Here is a 27,553-nt window from a genome sequence, read left to right on the forward strand (position 1 = left end):
ACGGAAATTGAGTCAGCAATTAAAAATCTCCCAACACACAAAAGCCCAGGGCCAGATGGATTCACGGGCGAATTCTATCAAACATTTAGAGAAGAGCTAACACCTATGTTTCTCAAACTCTTCCAAAATATAGCAGAAGGTGGAACACTCCCAAACTCATTCTACGAGGCCACCATCACCCTGATACCAAAACTAGGCAAAGATGTCACAAAAAAAGAAAATTACAGACCAATATCACTGATGAATATAGATGCAAAAATCCTCAACAAAATACTAGCTAACAGAATCCAACAACACATTCAAAAAATCATACACCACGATCAAGTGGGGTTTATCCCTGGGATGCAAGGATTCTTCAATATATGCAAATCAATCAACGTGATACATCATATCAACAAATTGAAGGATAAAAACCATATGATCATCTCAACAGATGCAGAAAAAGCTTTTGACAAAATTCAATATCCATTTATGATAAAAGCTCTCCAGAAAATGGGCATAGAGGAAATTACCTCAACATAATAAAAGCCATATATGAGAAACCAAAAGCCAACATCGTTCTCAATGGGGAAAAACTGAAAGCATTCCCTCTAAGAACAGGAACAAGACAAGGGTGGCCACTCTCACCATTATTATTCAACATAGTTTTGGAAGCTTTAGCCACAGCAATCAGAGAAGAAAAAGAAATAAAAGGAATCCAAATTGGAAAAGAAGAAGTAAAATTGTCACTCTTTTCAGATGACATGATGTTATGTACAGAAAACCCTAAAGATTCTACCAGAAAATTGCTAGCACTAATTGATGAATTTAGTAAAGTAGCAGGATACAAAATTAAGGCACAGAAGTCTCTTGCATTCCTATACACTAACAACGGAAGAGCAGAAAGAGAGATTAAGGAAACTCTCCCATTCACTACTGCAACAAAAAGAATAAAATACCTAGGAATAACCTGCCTAAGGAGGCAAAAGATCTGTATGTAGAAGACTTTAAGACACTGATGAAAGAAATCAAAGATGGCACAAACAGATGGAGGGACATACCATGTTCCTGGATTGGAAGAATCTACATCATGAAAATGACTGTACTACCCAAAGCAATTTACAGATTCAATGCCATCCTGATCAAATTACCAATGGCATTTTTCACATAACCAGAGCAAGAAATCTTACAATTTGTATGGAAACACAAAAGACCCCGAATAGCCAAAGCAATCTTGAGAAGGAAAAATGGAGTTGGTGGAATCAGGCTTCCTGACTTCAAACTATACTACAAGGCCATAGTGATCAAGACAGTATGGTACTGGCACAAAAATAGAAAGGAAGATCAATGGAATAGAATAGAGAACTCAGAGGTAAGCCCAAACACATATGGGCACCTTATCTTTGACAAAGGAGGTACGAATATACAATAGAAAAATAACATCCTCTTCAATAAGTGGTGCTGGGAAAATTGGAAACCTACATGTAAAAGAATGAAATTAGAACACTTCCTAACACCATACACAAAAATAAACTCCAAATGGATTAAAGACCTACATGTAAGGCCAGACACTATAAAACTCCTAGAGGACGACATAGGCAGAACACTCTATGACATCCATCAAAGCAACATCCTTTTGGCCCCACCTCCTAGAATCATGGAAATAAAATCAAGAATAAACAAATGGGACCTCATGAAACTTAAAAGCTTTTGCACAGCAAAAGAAACCATAAACAAGACAAGAAGGCAACCCTCAGAATGGGATGAAATAGTTGCCAACGAAACAATGGACAAAGGATTAACCTCCAAAATATACAAGCAGCTCATGTAGCTTAATACCAAAAAAGCAAATAACCCAATCCACAAATGGGCAGAAGACCTAAAAAGACATTTCTCCATAGAGGACACACAGATGGCCAACAAACACATGAAAAGATGTTCAACATCACTAATTATCAGAGAAATGAAAGTCAAAGCCACAATGAGGTATCACCTCACACTGATCAGAATGGCCATCATCACAAAGTCTGGAAACCACAAATGTTGGAGAGGGTGTGGAGAAAAGGGAACTCTCCTGCTCTGTTGGTGGGAATGTAAGTTGGTACAGCCACTATGGAAAACAGTTTGGAGGTTCCTCAAAATCTACAAATAGAACTACCATATGATCCAGTCATCCCCCTACTGGGCATATACCCAGAGAAAACCATAATCCAAAAAGAAACATGTACCTTAATGTTTACTGCAGCACTATTTACAATAGGCAGGACATGGAAGCAACCTAAATGCCCATCAACAGATGAATGGATAAAGAAGATGTGGCATATATATACAATGGAATATTACTCAGCTATAAAAAGGAATGAGATGGAGCTATATGTAATGAGGTGGATAGACCTAGAGTCTGTCATACAGAGTGAAGTAAGTCAGAAAGAGAAGGACAAATATCATATGCTAACTCATATATACAGAATCTAAAAATGGTACTGATGAACTCAGTGACAAGACAAGAATAAGGACGCAGATGCAGAGAATGGACTGGAGATCTCGAGGTTTTGGGGTGAAGGGGTGAAGGGGAAGTTGAGACGAAGTGAGAGAGTAGCATACACATATATATACTACCAACTGTAAAATAGATAGCCAGTGGGAAGTTGCTGTATAACAAAGTGAGTTCAGCTCGATAATGCATGTTTCCTTGGAGGACTGGGACAGGGAGGGTAGGGGGGGAGTCGAGGGAGGGAGGGGATATGGGGATATGTGTATAAATACAGATGATTGACCTTGGTGTACCTCAAAAACTGGTACAAGAGGGTAAAGCAATTATATTCCAATAAAAAAATTTAAATAAAAATAAATAAATAAATAAAGTGAAAGTCACAGTAAAATGTTACGTAGATATGTGTACAAATTATGTAAAAAATGTTTTTGCAGATAAAAGCTAGACGATTACTCTCAGATATGGTAATGTATTAATGTGGTCGGATTAGAGGGTTTTTTTCTTTTTCTGAACTTTCTTTTATTTCATTGTGCTGTTTTAGAATAAAAAAAGAAAAAAAAGAGAATTGTACCTATAATTCATCTGTCAATAAAATTTGAAATTTAAATTTCTACCTTTCGTGAATAGCACCCTAATTAAAGTAGCTTTGCTATCATTACACTTTCATGGCAATTCACTTCTAAACCTTGCTACGTTCAATTTTTACAAGCTTAGCTCTCTAAAGATTGAATGGGATGTGAAAAGATATTTATTCTCCACAAGTTTCCATGCTTTATGTTTTGGCCTAAGAAGCAGAGAATTTTGCTATAGGAAAGTTAAAGATATTTCTGATCTTGAGTAGAGCACACTTGTCTTCCTATTTTATTGCTTTGATATTTTTTCACAATTGTTACATACTTACTCACCAATGTCCTTTCGTATGAGATACCTTTCATTTTACTCTTTCAGATAGATGTAGTAGTAGTATGTTAAGGATAACTCTGAGTGAGTTAAACAAATGCTAATGAGAAGGCTTTTTTCTAGCTTATTTTCTTTTGGTTTAAGTCACTGCTTTTCCTGTCATGCACCTCCTCTCCATGTATTAATCAGAAGTGTGACTGTGCTGAGTTCCATTGTTATACCCACCAGTAGGTAAAGGTATTTTTAAGGTACAGTGAAGAGAGAAAGATTAAAAAGATCTCAAGATAGATTTTATATATATATAAAATATTGGGCTGTACTTCCCTTGCCCAGAGCTAGACTACTCTTGGAATTGAGTTTATATTTCAGAGAAGTCATGTTTATAGGCCCCTACTCTCAATGCCTCACAGCTTGGATGATTTAGCAAATAAAAATATAAGACACTAGTTAAATTTGAATTTTACATGTACAACAAATAATTTTTAGTGTAAGTATGTCCCATATAATAGTTGAGACACGAAGAATAACCACCTAGTGCCAATGCAATAGAGGCCCTTGCCATGAGTTTCCTTAAGGGCCAGGACTCTGAACTGTACATTTACACAACCAAGAGTTACTGGCATAGAGTGAGGACTCACACGTTGGGTGGTGTTGGTGATAAGAAAACACAGGCACAGTGATAATAGAAGAAAAAGGGGTTCGGCGGGGGAAGAGTATTTGCTTGATAAATGTCAGTTGAACTGAATGAAATGTCTCAGATTCTGACGTCAGGGCCTGAGGACATTAATATTTATTTACACTACCAGGAAGCAGCAACTAACAAAAGACATGTGGGCACCCAAAACCTCTGGGCTATGAGACCACATCAGAAGTTTTCAATGCTGCCAAAGGTCTGACCAATCTCCTAATGTCAGCACAAAAGGACTAATGCAATTACCAAGGATCATTCAAAAAGTAGATTCTTTTTGATGCCACTTAAAACATTCAGTTTCACTTATTACCTTAGTGCTTTTAAGGAATGTCATAAAAGCAATCACCTAATAGCCAGAAAATAATTCACTTGACTAAGCACTGAACTAGCAGGTATTAATGTAAGGAGTATTATTCTAGTATGAGTTTAACAAAAGCAGAGCTTTTTTTCTTCTTCGATTTTCTTTGCAAATCCTAGAGAAATATATACTGACAATATCATTAAATGTTGTGACAGTTTACTTTTTTTCTATGTGAATTTCAGAATCTGGGCTGAATGGTTCATGCATTTTGCTTATGTGATGTATTTTGATTTGTATCTTTTAAGATGTTGAACTAGAATCAAACTGACTCATGATGTTTCCTAGTCATCCACAGCTCCTGACACCATCCCTGCTCCAACATGTGACATTTCATAGACAGTCAGTTCTAAGCCTGTACAGAAAGTGCACGAAATATATTGGGAACAGCAGAGACAGCTGCAGGTTATGGCTGAATTAAACTCACACATTTTTTTCATAACAATCTGTAATGTTTGAACTAATAACCACATGCCGTTTGAACTCTGAACCTTGGAAAATTGTCAGAGTTTCTAAAATAGATGACCAATGATGTCTGAATATTTGAAGGGAAAAATATTCACAATTGATGAGTTCTAAACATATTCGCAGTTATATTTTCTACAGGAAGCATTTGCCTTTAAGAATAAAGAAAATGATTTAAAGTGTTTTCCCAAACTTTTATTTACGGGATTTTAATATTACTACTAATAAGCAATAAGAACAAAGTGTTAAAATACTCAAAACGCCAGTTGAGGGAGAGTTAGTTTGGATTACGGAGCCGTCGGTTACAGGACATGTTATACAACAGGGCAAGGTCAGAGAACACTGAGTCCAAAAACCTGTATCTGTCTCTATTTCTCTAGTCCTCAGTTTCTCTGCGATCCTAAAATCAATCCTGTTGATTTTAAGTAGTAACTCGAACTAGGTCTGAAATGTTTATGTAATCTGTGTTAATGGAAAAGGAAGATTAATTTAGTATCATTATAATTATATTTTGTTTTATGCTCTTTCAAAGGTGCTTCTAAAGTTTTGAAAACTATAGGAGAACTTAGTCTCCAGGGAATCTGACTTTGTTATTCAACTGCTATGAATAGCACAGATATTCAGGAGACCTCTGGTGCAAAGATCTTCAGCCCTGCATCATGTCGTAACCCAATGGCTTTGGATATCTCCACCTAAATATGGAGAATATAATTTACGTTACTGAACAGTCAGGTGCTATGTCACTCAGAAAGGAGTCACTCTACAGATAAAGACAGGTAAAGCGCAAAATCAACTATTCTAATTCTAAAATTCTAATGAATTATGTAATAACAGAGAAAGAATATTTCTAACTTTTCCCCCATATTGATTAACTGGGGAAAATATGAAAACATTAATGTAATAAAAAAGAAATGTAAATATAGTATGAGACAAAAGTTAAGGGGCACGGAGAATATATAAGCTCCAGGATACAACTAATTAATATACATTAGACTCTGGGCTCTGTATTATTCTTGGCATATAGTAGGATTGCATACCTCATGATCTGAGTCAGTTTCACTATGTAGCTTGTTTTGAGAACTGAAATGTGAGCAGAGATAGCGTATGTCACTTCGGGGCAGAAGCATTAAGGGTATGTTCTCTGCGTACTACTCAGCCATAAAAAAGGATGAGATGTTGCCATCTGCAGCAGTATGGATGGACTTGCAGGGCATTATGCTAAGTGCGATAAGTCAGGCAGAGAAAGATAAAGATTGTATGATATCGCTTATATGCAGAATCTAAAAAATACAACAAACCAGTTAAAAGAAGCAGACTCACAGATAGAGAAACAAACGTGGTTACCAGCGAGGAGCAATACAAGGGTGGAGAAGTGGGAGGTGCAGGCTACTAGGTGTAAAACAGGCTCAAGGATGTATTATGCAACACACGGAATATAGCCAATCTCTTATAATAACTGTAAATGGAAAGTAAACTTTATATAAATTTTTTTTAAAGAGTATGTACTTTGTCATGTATGTCCTTTTCTTTATTCTCCACCACTGGCAACAATAATGTTCCAGAAGATGCTGTCGCCTCATCAGCCTAGGTTCTGTAATAAGGACAGAGTGAAGCAAAACCGGCAGCTTGTACACTGTTAAGAGTAGCATGTGTGAAATATAAAATTGTGTTGTTTTAAGTACTGAGGTTACTATAACTATACTATGGGCTCATGTAGACAAAAAAAAAAATTCTAATTGTTGCTTTATGCAAGGAACAGTCACATAGGTTAAAAGTACAAAAAAGATACAGAAAAGTAAAGATAATATGCTCTGAATTAGAAGCCCAGACTTACGGTTATAAATAATAAGCAGACAATATAGATTTAAATGGATATGCATTATTTTAGATAAAGAGAATCGATTAAAAAGAGAAAATATTTGACTCACTAGGAGTATACAACAAATGTAAACTTGTATTCACCTCATAGCATAGCCTTGAAAAACAACAAAATTTAAATAACAACAAGAAGGAATTTGGCAAGTCCTGGCTATACTGAAAGATATTAAAATAAATTCATTAGTACTTGATAAGACAAGCAGACAATAAATTAATAAAAAATAAAAGGTTTGCCCAACAAAATCATCAAGATTTATCTGAGGGACATACATTAAAAAAGCCTAGAAAAAGTATCTTCTTCTCAGACCCTTAGCATATTATATAGTTTGATCACATCCTCATTCATTATGAAAAGAACTCCTAATAAGTTTTAAAGAACTTGAAACTTATTTGTATGCAGGGTATGTAAGATAATGGATAGGCTATGTAAGATATTCTCTAAGCCAAAGGCAACAAAGTTAGGAAAAAATAAAAAGGATCATGTAAAAATGCATAAATCTATATATTTAAATTCCCCTTAAATTATTCACAGGTCAAATAAAAAATATAACACAGATTTTAAAATAAAATTAGAATAGAATGCTAACGAAAATATGCCATTTTAAATTTTATAGGAAGCAACTAAAATGTAATTTGAAGGCAATTAATCTATATAAATACTTACATTAGAAAAGAATGAATGTTTACTACTGATGAGCTGACTGTCCAACTTAAAGGATGTGGAAGAGAATAAAAGAATTCATCAAAGAAAAATAGAAGCAACAAAGTAATAAGATCAGAAATTAATGAAATGGAAAATAGAGATATCAGTTAGAGAATTAACAAAGTTGTTTCTTTGACACAACTATTAAATATATTTTTTTAAAAATGGGTGACATGACTAAATACAACATATACTCAATATTTATTTAGAGACTTCTACAAAGAACTTTGTGTTCACACATTTAAAATTTTAAAGGAATTTTAAAGTCCCCTAAACTCTTTGGCCCAGCACTAATCTGCACAAGTGGGAGAGGAAATTACCCAAATATTGGGGAAAATAAATTGGAAATGAATAGTCAGAAAACTTTCTGGTGCTTACACACGTCTTGGAATAGCTTGTGTTTACAACAGCCAAAGGGAAAGACCTTGTAATATACAGAGCATTAGGAAAAATTCACAGAAATGTAGCACTGCAGTGCTGGAATAAATTAGCCTTCGATAAAATACTACTTTGGACTTACCCTAAATAACTTCATGGCAGACAAAAAACCAAAAACACTATGTCTAGGGATATGATAAAATGCAGTAATCAACAACATAAAATTCCCAATGCCTGGCACACCTGAAGTCAATAAAAAATTATTAGATATGCACAGAAGCTGGAAAATATAACCCATAATCAGGAAAAAAAAAAAAAGCCAATCAATAGAAATAGATCCTGATGCTGGAAGTAGCAGATAAGGATGTGAAACAAGGCACAAAATGCTCTGTATGTTCAATAATGCAGGGAAAAAAAGAAGTATAATAAAGGACAGAAACAGAGGATTTAAAAAGACTGAAAAGCAAACTGTAATATCTTAATTAAAAATTAACTGAGAATAGCAGATATCAAACACTGCAGAAGAAAATATCGGTGAACTTATGTAGTGATAGAAACTATATAAAATGAAGACCTCCAAAATGGCATTAATGTATAATGGCAATTGTTCTAAGGTGTAATTGGAGTCCCAGAAAGAAAAGGGAAAGGTAGTTGGAAGAAATAAAGATTTAACAGCTTCTTCAGTTGTTAAAACAATAAACTTACAGATGCAAAAAAACTTAATGAATCCCCAGCAGAATAAACACAAAAACATATCAAGGAACATCTCAATTTACTGCAATCCAATGTTTAAGAAGACAATTCAAAAAGCAGTCAAGAAAAAAGTCATATTATTTATAGGGAGAGGAATTTAAAATTTACATCAGACTTATCCAGAAACATGCAAAACATAATATTGAGCAATACTGTTAAAATCCTGAAAAAATAAGCTGTCAATCTACAAATTTTACCCAATAAAAATAACAAACAAGAAACAAAACCTTTCTCAGAAAATAAATCCTGTAAGAATTAATTTTCAGCAGATTATGTTATGAGAAATGATAAAGGAAGTTTTCCAAGTAGAAGGAAAATTATAGCAGATAGAAATTTGGATGTAAATAAAATATGTAGGCAAAATACCAAAAAAACAAGTTTTTTATGTTGTACTTTCTTTAAAAGATAGCTGCTTTATACCAAAATAAAATTTATAATAACAAAAGCAGAAAGGGTGGAAATAGATAATAATACTGTCATTAAATTTATATTACATATGAATTGACAATATTATTAGAAGATAAGCTGTCATGAAATAAAGGTACATATTTTAAATTCCAAAGTAACCATTAATGAAATTAAACACGAAAAATAGACAATAGTGAAGATAAATTTAATCAGAGAAATCTATCCAACAGAAAGCAAGAAAAGAGTTTAAAAGGAACAAACAGCTGAGAATATTAAATGAAAAAATAACAAGATTAATGAATATGTGAAATTTAAAAGATCCAAATACCTTAGTTAAAAGGCAGAACTGTTCACTGATTAAAAAAAAAAGACCCAGCTTTGTACAATCTACAAGAAGCCTGCTAAAATACAGATACAGATGTTTAAAGTAAGTAGGACAAAGTATGCTATACAAACATTAATCAAAAGCAAGCTATGGTAGTCGTATTAATATGAGACAAAGCATATACAAAAATGGGGAATATTAGCAGATATTTTACATTAATAAATAAAGTCATCAGGAAGATATGACATTTCTAAATGTATATGCTACTGCCAATGGGCTTGAAAATACAGGAAGCAAAGTGAATAGAAATGAGAGGAAAAAATAGATAATACCAATTCATTTCTCAGTAATTAATAGAACACATTTTTTAAAAGAATATGGAGGACTTGATCAATGCTCTCAACAATTTGACCTAATTAACATTTATAGAACACCTCAAACAACTGCAGAGCATGCATTCAATAATACATGTAATATTCGCTAAGCTAGATTATATTATATGCCATAAAACAAGCACTGATAAAATTTAAATATTCAAATCATACACGTATACATTCTGATAAAATGGGATTTAAATTCAAAATTAACAGCAAAATGATCTCTAAAAAAATACGAAAATAGTTGGAAGTTAACATACTTCTAAATAACACATGGATCAAATAAGAAATCACACAGAAAATTAGAAAATATTTTGAACTGAATTAAAATGAAAGCTCAACATATTAACATTTGCAGAGCAAGCTTAAAGCATGTTTACTGCTTATACTAGAAAAGAGAAAGATTAAGTCAATCGTGTAAATACATACCTTGAAAGAAAAATAAAAGTACCCCAAACAAAAAGGAATAAAGGAAGTTAAGATCAGACAAGGACTTTGAAAACAACAAAATCACAGAGAAAAATCAAAGAAACAAAAAACTAATTCTTTGAAGAGTTCAATAAAATTGATAAGCTTCTATCCAGACTAATCAGAGAAAAAGTCACAAATTTCCACTTATGAACCACTCTCTGCTAATATATTTTATAACTTAAGTAAAATGGGCAAATTGTCTGAAAGACAGAAATCACCAAAGTTCATTCAAGAAGAAATAAATAACCTAAATAGCCCTATATTTATTCTAGTATTTCAATTTTTAGGTTAAAAATTATCAAAAAGACAAACAAAAACAATTCCATGCCCACAGAGCTTCACTGATGAATTCTACTATTTAGGTAAAAAGAAAAAGAAATGCCATTCTAACAAACACTTTTTAGAAATATAAGATGTAGGACCCCAACAATTCGTTTTATGAAGCCTGGTTTCCCTATTGACATTACAAGACATAAGAGAAAACTGCAAACTAATACCTCTCAGGAACATAGTCACAAAAATTTTTAACAAAATTTTAGCAAATAAAACCCACTAATACGTAATAGAGATAGCCGAACAGACTGAAAAACCAACAACTTGTCTAGGATTCCATTAGGAAGCTGAGGACACAGGGCAAACCAGGATTGGAGAGAGGCAAATGCAGCTCATAAGAGCAGAGTCTCACCAGTGAAAACTGCCTCAGGAAGCAGTGCAGGCGTAGGAAAACTTGAGCTGTGATCAATGACTTGCTGAAGGCTCAGTCTGGACAACTTTGAGATAGATTTAAAAACTCCAGGGGGATCCAAGCATAGCCCCCCCCCCCCCCCCCCAATTTTGTGAGACTTACCTCCAGGAGCTCTCAGTAAATATGAGAGAAGAATCCCCTCAGGTTTCCAGTGAGGAGAGGGGAAAGGAGATGTTCTGAAATATACAAAAGCACTCAGTTCTTAGCAAGGTCTGCCCTCAGGGGAAAGTAGTTAAGCAGAGATTAACCTAGTGAGGTATTATCAGAGCCTAACTGACCTGCTGGGACATTATCAGAGCCTAACTGATTGTACTGAGGCTGATCTTTTGCCATCAGTACACTTAGGCACGCTTATTTAGTCCAGGTTGAGCTCAATTCAGCAGACTCAGAGAATCCACAGGTGTTCTAATTTGGCTGCACGCTCATTGGGAAACTGGGCAGGTAAGCAGCATTACAGAACAATAGGATCCAGCTGGAAAGAACGGATTTGGATGTAGATGAGGGACAGCCTGAGGAAGAATATTCTCAGCAGAAAAAAGATTTTAAGAAGAAAATCACACTGTGGGATAAAATGAGGAAAATGATCTATTTATAGGGTTACTTGGTACAGGATGAGACTTAGTTATGAGAAGGATATTAAATTACTAGAACAAATACTAAACCCTGCATATGAATCAACTTGCTTTCCGGGTATGTAGAATAAAGATGCTGTTTTTTAAAAAAGTAGAGATTAGCGATCAAACCATCTATACATTAAAAACAACACTTTCACCTCACATCCATTAGGATAGCTACTACAAAAAAACCCCAGAACCAAAAACCCACACAAACAGAAGTTGGAACACCTGTACACTTCTGGCGGGATTGTCAATGGAGCAGCTGCTGTGGAAACTAGTATGGTATTCCTTGAAAAATTAAAAATATTACCATATGATCCAGCCATCTCATTTCTGGGCATATACCTCAAAGAATCTCAAATAGCCATTTGTACATCCATGCTCTTAGCACCATTCTTCACAGCAGCCAAAAGGTGGCAGCCACCCACGTGTCCATTGACAGATGAATGGACAAACAAAATATGGCATATACCTAAATGGAATATTATTTAACCTTAAAAAGGAAGGAAATTCTGACACATGCTACAGTATGGATGAATTTTTTTTTTTTTGGGTGCACGGGCTTAGTTGCTCCGTGGCATGTGGGATCTTTCTGGAGCAGGGATCAAGCCTGTGTCCTCTGCATTGGCAGGTGGATTCTTAACCACTGCACCACCTAGAAAGCCCAATATGGATGAATCCTAAAGATATTATGCTAAGTAAAATAGCAGTAAGAAATAGACAAATACCATATGATTTCACTTATATGAGGCATCTAGAGTAGTCAAATTCATAGAGTCAGAAGGTGAATGGTGGTTGCCAAGAAAATGGGTATTTGTTGTTTAATGGGTACAGAGCCTTTCAAGATGAAAAGAGTTCTGGATTTGGTTGCACGACAATGTAAATGTACTTAACACTCTGAACTGTGCTCAAAAATGGTTAAGATGGTAAATATTGTTACGTGCATTTTTTGCAATTAAAAATGGAAGAGTGAAAAAAAAAAGTAGAGATTAGTTCTTTCAAATTAGCACAGAGTGCTAGTCTGTCCTTAGTGGGCCCTTAAATCATGGGATTCCTTTGAAAGTCCATTTGTGTAGGGATTGTCTTTCATCTACAACTTAAAACACTGAGCCAAACATTAAAAATGATACTGCATAAATACAAAAAACAAAGCTTATTTCAGGGAGCATAACAATTACTGGGTGGTGGTTTTGAAGAGAGCCCCAATATTCTTCAACATTTCTCCCATTATGTCTGTGTCCCTCCCTTAATTCCAGGCTCCATCACTGCTCAGCCAAGGGAATATGGCAGGAGTGATACTGAGCTATTTTCTGTGTTCAGCGCTTATAAAACCAACGGCTTCCATTTCCTGTTGCTTAGATATTTGCTCTTGAAAATCAGTCCCCAGGCAGTGAAGAAGCCCATGCTGGCTGTCCCATGGAGAGGCTCAAGAACTAGCATCAAATTGCTAGTCAGGAGATTAAGTCATTTTACAAGTGGATCTTCCAGCCCAGGTAAACTACTCCAGCTGACACCAGGTTGAATAGAGATTAGCTGACAAAAGTACACATTGGTAAGCAAAATAAATGACTGCTTTTGTGTAACAGCCCTGAAATTTTGAGATTAGGTGGTTGCATAACTGTGGATAACTGGGGATGACTGGAACAGCTATATGCTTGGTAGCTCTGGAGTTCTGTACGGACTTCGCACGCTTGTGGCAATTTTCCCTTTATGCAAGGAGTTCTAACCAAAACAGATAGAATAACATCCTTCTTCCTTTAGTTACTACTAAGTCTTTGTTAAAATCAGCATCCTGCTCTTAGCCCATTCAGAAAACAATTTGATGAAGGATTTTACTGGGCAGATGAAAACCCAAAGACATTCAAGTAACTTGTGCCAAGTCTCGCAGTTAGTAGCAGAACCAAACCTGGTTCATTGGTCATGATTCTTTATACAGTTGCCTCCCTTCCTCTCCACAAATTTATTTTCCTTAAAATCCCAAAGGATCTCACGAATAATCTTTAGGCCATCTTTGAATGGCCTGCAGTCATATTCAAAGTGCTGTATTTAGCACCAGCATCTTTCTTTTTTCCTAGAGAATTCCAAAGTTTCATCAATTTGTCAAAACAGTCTAGAACCCCCCAGACTGTGTTAGTATTATTTTTGCTCAGTTATCATAGAAAACTTCTGTTTTTATTGAGTTGTACATTTATGGAAGAATAAACTGAAGTTACGTCCGCATCTCAGTAAAAATATGCCACACGTTACAGACTGATGTTCAGATTTATGAGACATGTTAACTCCCCATTAATTCATTGAACAAATTATTAACAAAGATCCTACTATGTTCCAGGCACGTAAAAATGAAAGAGGTTTTGTCCCAAGGTGAGTCTTCGATTTGGAATTTTCGCTTCTCATACTTTCTGATCTAAGGGCTATGGTTGGTAAACACAATCTGAACAGTTGAACACCTGCTTTTCTAATTGTTTGTTTTTCACCATTCCCTGGATTCTAAGCATGACATTAAAAACCCTTTTTGATTCTTTGTCTTTAAAACTCGACTAGATCTCTTAACCAGGTCTTTCCTGGCTTGTTCATCTCTCAGGTTACAGCAGTTTTGACAAAGCTCCCTGTTGTACTTATTCCCTGAGCTACCAAAAAAAAAAAAAAACCTAATATCTTTCTTTCATTTTCAAATAAGAGTTCTTTGCTATCCTCTTTGCTCCCAGATCAGAAAAACAAGAATGAAAGCTTAAAAGGACATTTCCCAATAGAGAGAAGTTCTATTTACACTTACTTCCGTAAGTTTGATATTTTACAACAAACAAAAGGAAGTAAAGTTCTACTTCACAGGTTCTGGAAGAGAAATGAAAACACCAACCCTTTCTGTCAGGTGATTATGGCAACTAGATGTCTCTTCATTTGTTTTATTTTGTCCACTTTTTAGCAAAGGTTAGCACACAGCAATTGAATAATCCTCACCAAAGAGTACATAAGAAGCTGTTTTGTGAAAAAGATATGTAGGCATTCTCACAGGATACAGGACACTTGGGCATTTTATAAGCTTCTAATTTCATTTGCTTCACGACAGTCAATACAAATGTTTAAAGCCCATGATGGGTTCATTTGATTATTTATTAAGTAAATTCCACTAGGGAGGTAGTCACATAATGTAACCTGTGGTCTCTAGAGAAACTGGCAAGTGCTGTACCCAAATGCATGACTCTCCCTTGGAACCAAAGCCCTTCCCTGGATGGAGTGGTGGATGCGTGCACTTTGGGCTGAATAGAACAAAAGCATGCTTCTTTTGGTTTTGTCCGGTGCTGCCAGCTGCAGGACCCAGGGATGACCATGACATTTATTGTCTCAACCAGTCTCTCTTTGAAAGGGCAAGGAAAGGCTTTTCATAATCATAGGATAATAGACATAAACAGGGCAAACTGGGTTGTTCTTACGAAACTGAGACTTGTGGTCTTCCATAACGGGTGATGACATGGGACTAGAGCTTACCCTTTCTCAGAACTCTTCTCCAAACACTATCTAAGCAAGGAGAGCCTATTTTCTTGTAGATTCAGAGCTGTAAGGTTGTGAACTTGAAGTTGTCTCAGCCTTTGTCACTCACCATGTGTGGAATTTAATCTCAGCAATAAAGATATAACACAAATAAAAGGGAACATAAAAATAAGAAAGAATTCTGATTTTTCTTTGCTTTCTGATTCTTATAGCTCAGATCCATTTTGCTTTCATTGGTTGCTTACACAAGCAATAATAAACCCCTTTTATGCTTATTTACTCACTTTGGGCTTGTTACTTGCAAACAGAAGTATCCTAATGCACACGCATGGATTTTAAAATGTTCATTAATATAGGAACTTTCTCCGGGACAAGAAAAGGCATAATAATTTAGTGTGGGGACAGAAATTCTCTTTGCTCCCTTTTTTCCTTTCCTGGGCAATTTTGGAATTCACTCTCTATTTGACTTGCCTGTTTGGGTAATAGGAGTATGGTTTTTTCCTTAGAGGAAGGATCACTGTGCTAGGCAAAAGGAGACTGTAGGCCTGTCTGTACATTAAAGAATAATCCCCATAGTTTCATGTGAGCCAACTTAGTTTACCCAGGAATTTAATTAGCTTTTGCAGCAAACACCTTTTAGTAATAACAGAGTTATATTTGCCTAGAGTAATATTCTGCACATCTATCAATAACAAACCAATCGATACTTCCTGCTTATAAAAATTCCTGAATTTCCTTGATTTCTCTCTGTTCTTAGGCTGTCTCTTCAACTTTCCCTCTAATTTCATGGGCTCCTTCATATCCTTTGAGTAAATTTCTTTTATATCAGAAAAAGAAGTCACTGTTTTCTACTCACAATGAAAAAACAAAAGCAAAACAAAAATATTTGATACAGGAAATAGAATCAAAAAGTAAGTTGCCAGCCAAAAACACTCAGAGAAATGTTGGATATTGGAAATCGGTTATCTGCTCAATTGCTTCATATTCCACAGTTAACTAAGATGCCCATAGCATACTGTGGTGAAATGCCTAGTTCAGTTATTACCTAATGTAACTAGAACCACAGTCCTATTAAGAGCAGGACTCTGGGATTCTGAGTGCACTAGGATAAGAATTGAAGGGATGAGGAATTATAGGACTGAAGAGATTGCTTTTGTGGTTTTAGATAATTTAAAGAATGCCAAGATTAAATTTCTATCTTCCTTTCTTGAGGCAAAAAGTGAAGCTAAGAGAGTTCTCTGACTGTAAAAGAATCTCATTTCTGTATCTGCCAGGCCATGTGAGAAAAAACTAAAGTCCGGAATTTGTTTCTGCAGGTTTCAGGCATATATGTTCAGCTAAATTCAAAGCCTTGGCATAAGCTTATGTATAATAGAAGTAGAGCAATTAGCCAAAAGAGCGGGACCAAAAAATAGGGATGTCTGAGACAAGTGAAAAGACATAAGGGACCTCCAAACCCTCTGGGACATCCCCGACCAATAATCCCAGAGAGTGCAGCACCCTCTCCCTTACCTACAGACGCTATTGGCTGTTTCTTCTCTACCTGAAGACATCATTATCCCCCTACCTAGGAGATCTCACTTGCAGGAGGAAACCAATAAGGCCCCTCTTGCCTCCTCATTACAACTAAATTGTGTCACTGAACTAGGAACTAGTGTCATTTAAAAACTTTCTGAGAGGCTTTTTAAAAGTTTTCATATGCAGAACCTAATTGTAGGACTGAACTGCAAATTATTGCTTGAATTGACTTTACACGTGTTGTACTGTTAATAGGACTCCACTTACCAGTGATTCTCAATGCAGTAAACAGCCTTCTGCTACTGATGGTTCCTAATGCTTTCCCGGGTTGAATAAAGCAAACCTGAACTCAGTGGTGGGCAAGAATGGGTGAGTGGCAGAAATCATCTGGTGAAACACTGAGGAAGAATTCGACAATGCCAAGAATTTAAGATGCTGGACATAATTTCCTATGTGTTAACCATCATTCCAACCCCTGCGTGTGTTTCACAGGAGAAACCAGGACGCAACTATGTTCATTTCCTTGGGCTGTCATAATAAAGGACCACAAGTTAAGCAGCTGAAACAACAGAAATTTGTGTCTCACGATTCTGGAGGCTAAAAGTCTGAGATCAAAATGTCAGCAGGGTTGATTCCTTCTGAGCCCTGTGAGGAAGAAGCTGTTCTATGCCTCTCTCCTAGCTCCTGGGTTTTGTTTTTGTTTTTGTTTTTGTTTTGCTGGCAATCTTTGGTATTCCTTAGCTTGTAGATGTCTTCCCCATCACTTGGTGTTCTCCCAGCCTGATATCCCTGTGTTTAAATTTTTCACAAGGACACCAATCACATTGGATTAGGGGCCACCCTAATGACCTCTTCTTAACTTGATCATCTGTAAAGATCCTATGTCCAAATAAGGTCACATTCACAGATAGAGGGGATTTTAGGTCAGCACTTCAACAACTTCTGCGGGGACACGATTCAACCCATAAAAACAATCAAAGATCTGAAAGATATTTTGGCAAGTGAAGCACCAGTATGATTTTACACCACATTATTGGCTAATCTCTTTGTGCCTGGTTATTTATGTCATAGAGTTGAATTACACAAGGATGCAAAAGGTTGTTCAATTTTATTACTAGGCATATTTGGGTGAGATGCTCTTTCAACATTCAGTTCTACAAGAACTGAGGTTTGCTTCTTTAAAAAATGAAAATTGATTCATACTTATTTTTCCCTTAAAACTAGAAATCAATTGATAATTCAGGATATGGGCGAAGAAGTGAGTTTTTATAGGAAAATATATGGTGGAGAGAGGTGAAAATCAGAAATGGATTAGTGATTGGGACACAGGTATAAAAGATGCTCTATAAAGAGGGCAACTTATAGTGAAGAGTAGGTGGTAGTATTCATAACATAAAGATGCCTAGCATATTGGAAAAGAGACTTGTATGAAGTTAATATAGTTTAAAAAGCTAATGGGAGAATATTACATATTTTTCCACTACTACTCTATTAACATATGTGATTTATCTTATACAGGCATGCTTCATTTTTTGCACTTTGCAGATAGTGCATTTTTTACAGATTGAAAGTTTGTGGTATCCCTACTTTGAACAAGTCTATTGGAACCATTTTTCTAACACCATTTATTTACTTTGTATCTCTGTGTCACATTTTGGTAATTCTCATACTATTTCAAACTTTTTCATTATTATAATATTGTTATGATGATTCTGTGATGTTACATTTGATGCTGCTACTATAATTCACTGATGGCTCAAATGATGGTTATCATTGTTTAGCAATAAAGCACTTTTAACTAAAGTGTGTACATTTTTTTAGACATAATTCTACTGCACACTTAGTAGTCTACAGTACAGTGTAAACATAACTTTTATATACACTGGGAAATCAAAAAATTAGTGGGACTTGCTTTATAGGGATATTTGCTTTATTGCAGTGGTCTGGAAGTAAATCCACAATATCACTGAGACTTTCCTATATCTACGCAGTAGACAATCAGGCAGTATTTGTTGAAGGAATAAATTAATCAATTTCTTAAGTAGAATATACAATAGTAAATCTATTGTCTGGGATAGTAGAACAGAATACATATATAAGTAAAGGAATATATTTAGAGGACCCTGAATGGCTGAGATACCAGTAAACAACAATCTTTTTGTGTTGCTGTTGTTGCTAATGGCATGGATGGAGACTCAGCTGGGAATGTGGGAGTCTAGATGATTATCAACATTATCCAGATAAGGGGATTTCTCAATTTTATAAACACAAACAAAGTCAATCATAAAATAAACATATTTTACAATAAAGGGAAAATAATTGAATTTTATCACACTAATGAAAAAGTATTTATAAAAAACACCAACATCTCCTCCTAGCTTGGTGTTTGGTACTATCACACCATTCATCGAGTGAATCAGAATACCATGAATAGCAAGATATGAAGCAGATGTGTTATGTTTGCCATAAATTCCTAGAGCAGAAATATCTAGGTAGAATGTTATAGCCCATCCTCTGTATTTCAACATTATAATGACAATCAGTTCGGGCAAGAAAACAAATCCAAATAAAACAAATTAAAGCAAAGTTAATCTTATTAATAGTCAACCCTGGAGTAACTGCTAAGAATTATCAGTTTGACAGTTATTGTCATTTACCTTTATATATTTTTATACATGTTCTTTATGAGTAATAGTTTTACACCTACAAAATGCAGATAATATTCTTAGCCGTTGGAATTTCTGTTCTTTATTGACTCTAGCCCTTAATGACATTATAAAATCTACTCTTCAGATTGCTTCCTGGGTATATCCAGTGAATTTGCTTTTACTCTTTGTGTGTCTATAAAATTGACTCTGTAACAAAGTTACCGAGATAGCAACTTTGCTTGAGGTACTAAATTCCGCAGGCAGGATTAATGGTGTGCCTACTCCACCCCAGTTTAAATCTCAACTAATGAACAACGAGGAACAAGCAGTGCAGGACTTCAACAAGCTGCAGAACTTATTATTAACGCCTGTTCCTGAAATGTTACCGCTATCACCGCATTAACTGAATAAATAACCTAAGAGAAAAGAAGCTTTACTTACCAATTAGCTCTGCTGAGTCACCCCCAGCAGGAGAGGGAAAAGGCAGCAGAACTTCCTCACATAAGCAGAGCAGGTGTACAAGTCCTCCTTGTGAGAGATGAGGCCAACGGGCTGAAGAAAGTGTTTTTGAAATAATTTGCTCTAGTTGCGCCGTTACAGACACAATAAGGTTTGCTAGACTTAGTTTACCTCCAGTTCAAATAAAAAAGCATTTCATTTTTTTCAAAAATTCTGAAATATGTAGAAATTACCAAAGTACTGAGAAGTGTCTTGACGAAGGCCATGTTTGGATTATTTTCTCCTGTTTTTAAGGAAAAAGAAATATAATATAGTTTTTAAATAAATAAGCAGAAAACTAAATGAAAATAGTTTGAAATGCTAGTGATCTCATGTTTCTCTACCAGCCTACACACAGTGCTTAGAAAAAGACAAACAAAAAACTAAAACAACACAGACTGTTTGTTTATTTTGCACACCTATGACACAATACATATATGTACTACACTTCTTCAGTGTCAGTGTAAAGCATCCTGTTCCTCTCTTCCTTCACATACATGTGGGATAATCACACATAAAGATGACATACGTGTAGAGAGGCTACATACATAGATTACATACATATAGAGAGAATTTTAAAGACTGCTTTTTATGTGAGTTAGAATTGTCTAGTACTTCAATAAGCCACAAATACCTTAAAGGCATTTTCCCAATAGTGTCTAGAAATTATGCATGTAGTATAATATTTATTCTGTAGTATATCCTTACAACATATTCATTATTTTCTTCTTTTATTTCATCAATGTAATCTCACTTGATTTGTTTGCCCTACAAAGATCCTTTGGTATGCGCACTGAGGGGACGGTGTTATCATTTTCATGGGCTTTTTCCTTTTTTTCTTTATTATTTTTAAAAAATGCCTTATTTACATATGATAGTTTTCTATGGGCAACTTGATACATATTTTTAGTTTCATGAAATGCTGGATTTGGTCAGCTCGCCCAGTACCTGTTACTACAAACTCACATACCACATCATCATCAAATTATTGATTTTTTTTGAAAAACAAAATTTTAAATTAGCATTACTTTGATAAATCAACATGTATGTACTAAGCAATGCACCTAAAAATGTATACTTTGTGCCTGGTGATTGTTAAACACTTTACTAATATCCATTGGTTCTCAGATCCGTAGTACTCTGTCCTTTTGTACACACATCTAAGTAAAATGATGTATAGCTGCTAATTTTACCTAAGAAATAGTTATACATGCTAAACATATAGTTCAATTGCAATAATATTTAGATAAGCACTAGTAATTTGAATAAATTTCAGATGAAAAGGGAAGATTTAAGAATGAAAAACCAGAAAGAGAAAAACAAATACTGTATGCTAACTCATACATATGGAATCTTAAAAAAAAAAATGGTACTGATGAACCCAGTGACAGGGCAAGAATAAGGATACAGATGCAGAGAATGGACTGGAGGACAAAGGGTTGGGGGGGCGGGGGGGCGAAGGGGAAGCTGGGACGAAGTGAGAGAGTAGCATAGACATATTTACACTACCAACTGTAAAATAGATAGCTAGTGGGAAGTTGCTGTATTTCAAAGGGAGATCAACTCAATGATGGGTGATGCCTTAGAGGGCCAGGCCAGGGAGAGTGGGAGGGAGTCGCGGGAGGGAGGGAATATGAGGATATATGTATAAAAACAGCTGATTCACTTTGGTGTACCTTAAAACCTGTACAAGAGTGTAAAGCAATTATATTCCAATAAAGAACTTAAAAATAAAATAAAATAAAATAAAAAATATTGAAAAAAAATTAAAAGATAAAAACAATACAGACACAGTAAAAAAAACAAGGAAACCCATCTTCTTTATGTCAACTTTGAAACATTGTAATATTAATTCTGCTTACATGCTTTGATCTGTTATTCCCCATTCTTTCATTCAATATGTATGCATTAAGCACCTTTTACGTGCAGAACTATAATATCATTGAGAAAGATTTAAATGTGGCGGCAAAGAGTGCTTGAAAATGCATTTCACACTTATTTTGATACAGCATATTAGTACACTGATCTGTTGGAATCAATTTTCAATATTTGGAATGTTGCATTATAATATAATTTTTAAATATGAGATGGATATCTGAGCAAGGAAAATAGTCGATTTTACTAGTAAAAATGTAGATAACCACAGCCACATCAGGAGGGTGGAGAAAAATATATGGACACAAATGTTATTCCTAAACAGGATTAGGATCGATTTAGAAATAGTCATCTAAAGCTTTAATATGCAGGTCAGATACTGAGAATTCACTTGACCAAATGAATTTGCTGATAAATATTAAATTAAACTCATTATAAAGAAACCTTCAGAAAAATGTCAGTAGTGATACTTTATTTTTCTTCTAACTATACCCTTTCATATTTGTGATAAAATTCATTGTTTATGGCAGTAGCTATAAATAAGTGGGTTCTGTTGAAGCTCCTGAGAATTTGTGACACAAATAATACATGCATATTTTAGGTTAGTATATTTGAAATAATGGAGTAAAGTAAAAATAGTCTAGAATTTTGGGAGCACAATTATTTTGTGGCCTATTTTTAGATGGAGTTATGCATGTAATGAAAAAGAAACTGAGTAAAGACAATCAATAATATTACCACATACATTTTATATAAGAAAATCAATAAAGTTAAAACAGTTTAAAAAGAATAAATTACCAGAAAAATTAATCTTTGAAAGACCAAGAAGGCAAAAAATTAATAACATAGAAGATGAGAATAAAATAGTTTGCTTAAAAAGGCACTGAACTTTATGCATTAGTAAGTGAATATATTCATGGAACAAACTATTCACTACAGTAGGCAACAAATAATATATCTTCATTTCTCCAAAGGAATAATTCTGCTGACTACTTTTCTTAAAATCAGAATCCAGTAAGACTAAAAGTGGATATTCTATTCTAAATAAAATTAACATTTCAACATACATACATATATATCGTATGTACATACGTATATGTATACAATTCTTAATGAAAATAGTTTTTAACAATGAAACTAATGCATTGTTATATAACTAAAGCCACACTTATAGGAAAGTTTTCATCATTAAATATAGAAGCATTAAAACAAACTTAATTCATACACAACTCGAGAACTTAGAGAATACAAAAATAAACCTAAGAATAACTGCATAAATTATTTTAAAACATGAAAATCGAAAAATTATTAGAAAAAAACTAGAAAAGCATATTAGTAAGGAAGCTTACTAATATAAGTTTAACCAGCTAAATAAGTAAACTCTGACTCAATTGACATCCTCATTGAGAAAATGTATTATGTCACAGGACATGAACTTCCAGTACAGAGCTGCTCCATGTATAATATAGTAAGGGACCCAATGATGGTCTTCAGTCTTCCCTTCTCTGTATATTGGATTTCATCAAAAGTCAGTTCTACTTATCTGTATGACATGGCTACAGCATTCCTAGGGGTTCGTTCCAGACATGAGGACATCTAAATGTGTATTCTTTTGAAGCATAGGAAAATTCCTCCCAGGAACTTCCCAGTATAGTTCCCTTCATATCTTTCAACCATAATTATATCCCCTGCTTTTGCCTAAATCAATTAATGGAAAGATGAATGGGACAAAGATGAATGGCTTAAACCAATCAGGATTCAAGTCTCGGGACTAGGTCAGAAGTGCCTCACCTGAAACATACAGCTTTTCAGAGGAGGCTGGATCTTTAAAATGCATACTGGATGTGTCTGCTAAAAGAGCAAATTGATGACTATCTCTAAATTCTACTTATTTGAAAAAATCTGAATACACGGTTGTTTAAGCATATATCGTTTAACCAGCTAAACTACTCATATGCATAGTATATCAAATGCAATGTATAATACAGGATAAAACATTACAATAGCACATAAGTTGAATACAGTGGATGAAATGGAAATTTAAAAAAATACTAATGAGAACTAACACAGGGAGAAGCAAAATATTTAAATCAAGAAAAAACAGTCCTAGAATAGTTCTAAAACTATGCTTGACTATTGCAGGTAAATGCTTAATCTGTTTCAGAATTAAAGGAAACGATTGAGAGCATCCTGATTACTTTTCAAAATTAGCATATCTTGTGTCAAAAACATTAGGTAGATTTTTAAAAAGTGGAAAATTGCAGACTGATCTCATTTATGACTATGGATGAACCTAATCTGCTAGGATTAGGTTCAGGTGAAGCAGCAGAAAATGCAAAATTATAGTCACTTAAGATAGAAGTTTATTTCTCAGATGAATGAAGTCCAAATATAGGCTGGTTGGGACTGGCATGTCAGCTGCAGAAACATCAGAGAGCCAGGTTTCTGGTGTCTTTCTCTTCCACTCTCCTAATATGTGGCTTCCTTTTCAGATCATGGTCTAGAACGGCTGCTGGAGCTCCAACCATGAGATAGAAATTTGCGGTTAAAAAAGGAGAAAGGAAAAAGAAGGAAAGGGTACATATCTGGCTAAATTAGATCCTTTTAAGAAGTCCTCCTAGAAGTGACACACAACACTTCTGCTTGTAATACATAAGCAGAACTTTGTTACGTGGCCAAGTCTAGATTCAAGAAAGGCTGAGCAGTGAAATCATTTAGCTGAGCACACTACCACTCAAAGAAACTAAGCCTCTGTAACAAAGAAAGCTTGGGAGTTTCTGCTGTGTATGCAAAACCCTTAATAGGAAACTAACAAATCTAATCCACAAATGTATTAAAAGAAAATTAAAACATGATCTTGTTGAGTTTATCCCTCAATGCAAAAAAGAGTTTAATGTTCTAAAGTCTATTTGTAGCATTCAACACATCACTAAATCAAAGGAGAAAGATTATCTCAATAGTTTGCAAAAGATGATTTAGCAAAATTAAACATCAATTCCTGAAGAAAAGAAGGTCTAATTAAAATGACTACTTAATATGACAAATAAAAACTCTAAAGATAAATTACTAATGTCACACAAAGGAAAAAAAAACAGAGTCATTTCTTTTAGGTCTGAAATAATTCAGATGTTTAATTTCACTAATATTATATCACTCTTCTGATAGTGCTTTTTATTTACTACTTTCTTAATCTTTTCTTATTACCAACACAAATAAGGAACTTATACAGGAGCTTGTGTGTTTAGGAAAAAAGCCTTTCATGGGATTCTTGTTCATTCCCACCTAAACTCTACAGAAGATTTACCCCCTCCAACTTAGAATAGCTCTAATTGATATTCCTGTGCAAAATTCAAAATACAAAACTGAAAAAAAAAATCAACAAGAACTAACAATGGTGTTGTATAAAGTGGACTATTAACAAAAATGACAGAAAATATCATTATTTTCCTTACATCCACAAAGAAAACAAATTGAAAAACAATTCTATGCAAAATAACAATTGAAAACATAAAATGTCTAGGAATAAATTTCATAAACCTAACTAAAATATCTAATAATAAGCATACAGTACTTGCATAGAAAAGCCTATACATTTTTTTTTGTTTTGTTTTGTTTTTGCTCCTTTTTTTTTTTTTTTTTTTATTATTTTATTTTATTTTTTTGGGGGTACACCAGGTTCAATCAACTGTTTTTATACACATATCCCCATATTCCTTCCCTTCCTTGACGGCCCCCCCTCGAGTCCCCCCCACCCTCCCTGCCCCAGTCCTCTAAGGCATCTTCCATTCTCGAGTTGGACTCCCTTTGTTATACAACAACTTCCCACTGACTATTTTACAGTTGGTAGTATATATATGTCTGTGCTACTCTCTCGCTTCTTCTCAGTTTCCTCTTCACCCCCCGCCCCCTCCCATACCTCGAGTTCTCCAGTCCATTCTCTGTATCTGCTTCCTTGTTCTTGTCACTGAGTTCATCAGTACCATTTTTTGATTCCGTATATGTGAGTTAGCATACAATATTTGTCCTTCTCTTTCTGACTTACTTCACTATGTATGACAGATTGTAGTTCTATCCACCTCATTACATATAGCTCCATCTCATCCCTTTTTATAGCTGAGTAATATTCCATTGTATATATATGCCACATCTTCTGTATCCATTCATTTGTTGATGGGCATTTAGGTTGCTTCCATGTCCTGGCTATTGTAAAGAGTGCTGCAATAAACATGATGGTACAAGTTTCTTTTGGGATTATGGTTTTCTTTGGGTATATGCCCAGCAGTGGGATTACTGGATCATATGGTAGTTCTATTTGTAGTTTTTTAAGGAACCTCCAAATTGTTTTCCATAGTAGCTGTACCAACTTACAGTCCCACCAACAGTGCAGGAGAGTTCCCTTTTCTCCACACCCTCTCCAACATTTGTTGTTTCCAGACTTTGTGATGATGGCCATTCTGATTGGTGTGAGGTGATACCTCATTGTGGCTTTGACTTGCATTTCTCTGATGATGAGTGATGTTGAGCATCTTTTCATGTGTTTGTTGGCCATCTGTATGTCTTCTTTGGAGAAATGTCTATTTAGGTCTTCTGCCCATTTGTGGATTGGGTTATTTGCTTTTTTGGTATTAAGCTGCATGAGCTGCTTGTATATTTTGGAGGTTAATCCTTTGTCTGTTGTTTCATAGGCAATTATTTTTTCCCATTCTGAGGGTTGCCTTTTAGTCTTGTTTATGGTTTCTTTTGCTGTGCAAAAGCTTTTAAGTTTCATGAGGTCCCATTCGTTTATTCTTGATTTTATTTCCATGATTCTAGGAGGTGGGTCAAAAAGGATGTTGCTTTGATGTATGTCAAAGAGTGTTCTGCCTATGTTTTCCTCTAGGAGTTTTATAGTGTCTGGCCTTACATGTAGGTCTTTAATCCATTTGGAGTTTATTTTTGTGTATGGTGTTAGGAAGTGTTCTAATTTCATTCTTTTACATGTTGCTGTCCAATTTTCCCAGCACCACTTATTGAAGAGGCTGTCTTTTTTCCATTGTATACTCGTGCCTCCTTTGTCAAAGATAAGGTGCCCATATGTGTTTGGGCTTACTTCTGAGTTCTCTATTCTATTCCATTGATCTTCCTTTCTATTTTTGTGCCAGTACCATACTGTCTTGATCACTATGGCCTTGTAGTATAGTTTGAAGTCAGGAAGCCTGATTCCACCAACTCCATTTTTCCTTCTCAAGATTGCTTTGGCTATTCGGGGTCTTTTGCGTTTCCATACAAATCGTAAGATTTCTTGCTCTAGTTCTGTGAAAAATGCCATTGGTAATTTGATCGGGATTGCATTAAATCTGTAAATTGCTTTGGGTAGTACAGTCATTTTCACGATGTTGATTCTTCCAATCCAGGAACATGGTATGTCCCTCCATCTGTTTGTGTCATCTTTGATTTCTTTCATCAATGTCTTAAAGTTTTCTGCATACAGATCTTTTGCCTCCTTAGGCAGGTTTATTCCTAGGTATTTTATTCTTTTGGTTGCAATGGTGAATGGGAGAGTTTCCTTAATTTCTCTTTCTGCTCTTCCGTTGTTAGTGTATAGGAATGCAAGAGATTTCTGTGCATTAATTTTGTATCCTGCTACTTTACTAAACTCATCAATGAGTGCTAGCAGTTTTCTGGTAGAGTCTTTAGGGTTTTCTATATATAATATCATGTCATCTGCAAAGAGTGACAATTTTACTTCTTCTTTTCCAATTTGGATTCCTTTAATTTCTTTTTCTTCTCTGATTGCTGTGGCTAACACTTCCAAAACTATGTTGAATAACAGTGGTGAGAGTGGACACCCTTGTCTTGTCCCTGTTCTTAGAGGGAATTCTTCCAGTTTTTCTCCATTGAGAACAATGTTGGCTTTTGGTTTGTCATATATGGCTTTTATGATGTTGAGGTAATTTCCTTCTATGCCCATTTTCTGGAGAGCTTTTATCATAAATGGATG

The sequence above is a fragment of the Hippopotamus amphibius genome, chromosome 6 (genome assembly GCF_030028045.1).
Source record: "Hippopotamus amphibius kiboko isolate mHipAmp2 chromosome 6, mHipAmp2.hap2, whole genome shotgun sequence".
Taxonomy (NCBI): domain Eukaryota; kingdom Metazoa; phylum Chordata; class Mammalia; order Artiodactyla; family Hippopotamidae; genus Hippopotamus; species Hippopotamus amphibius.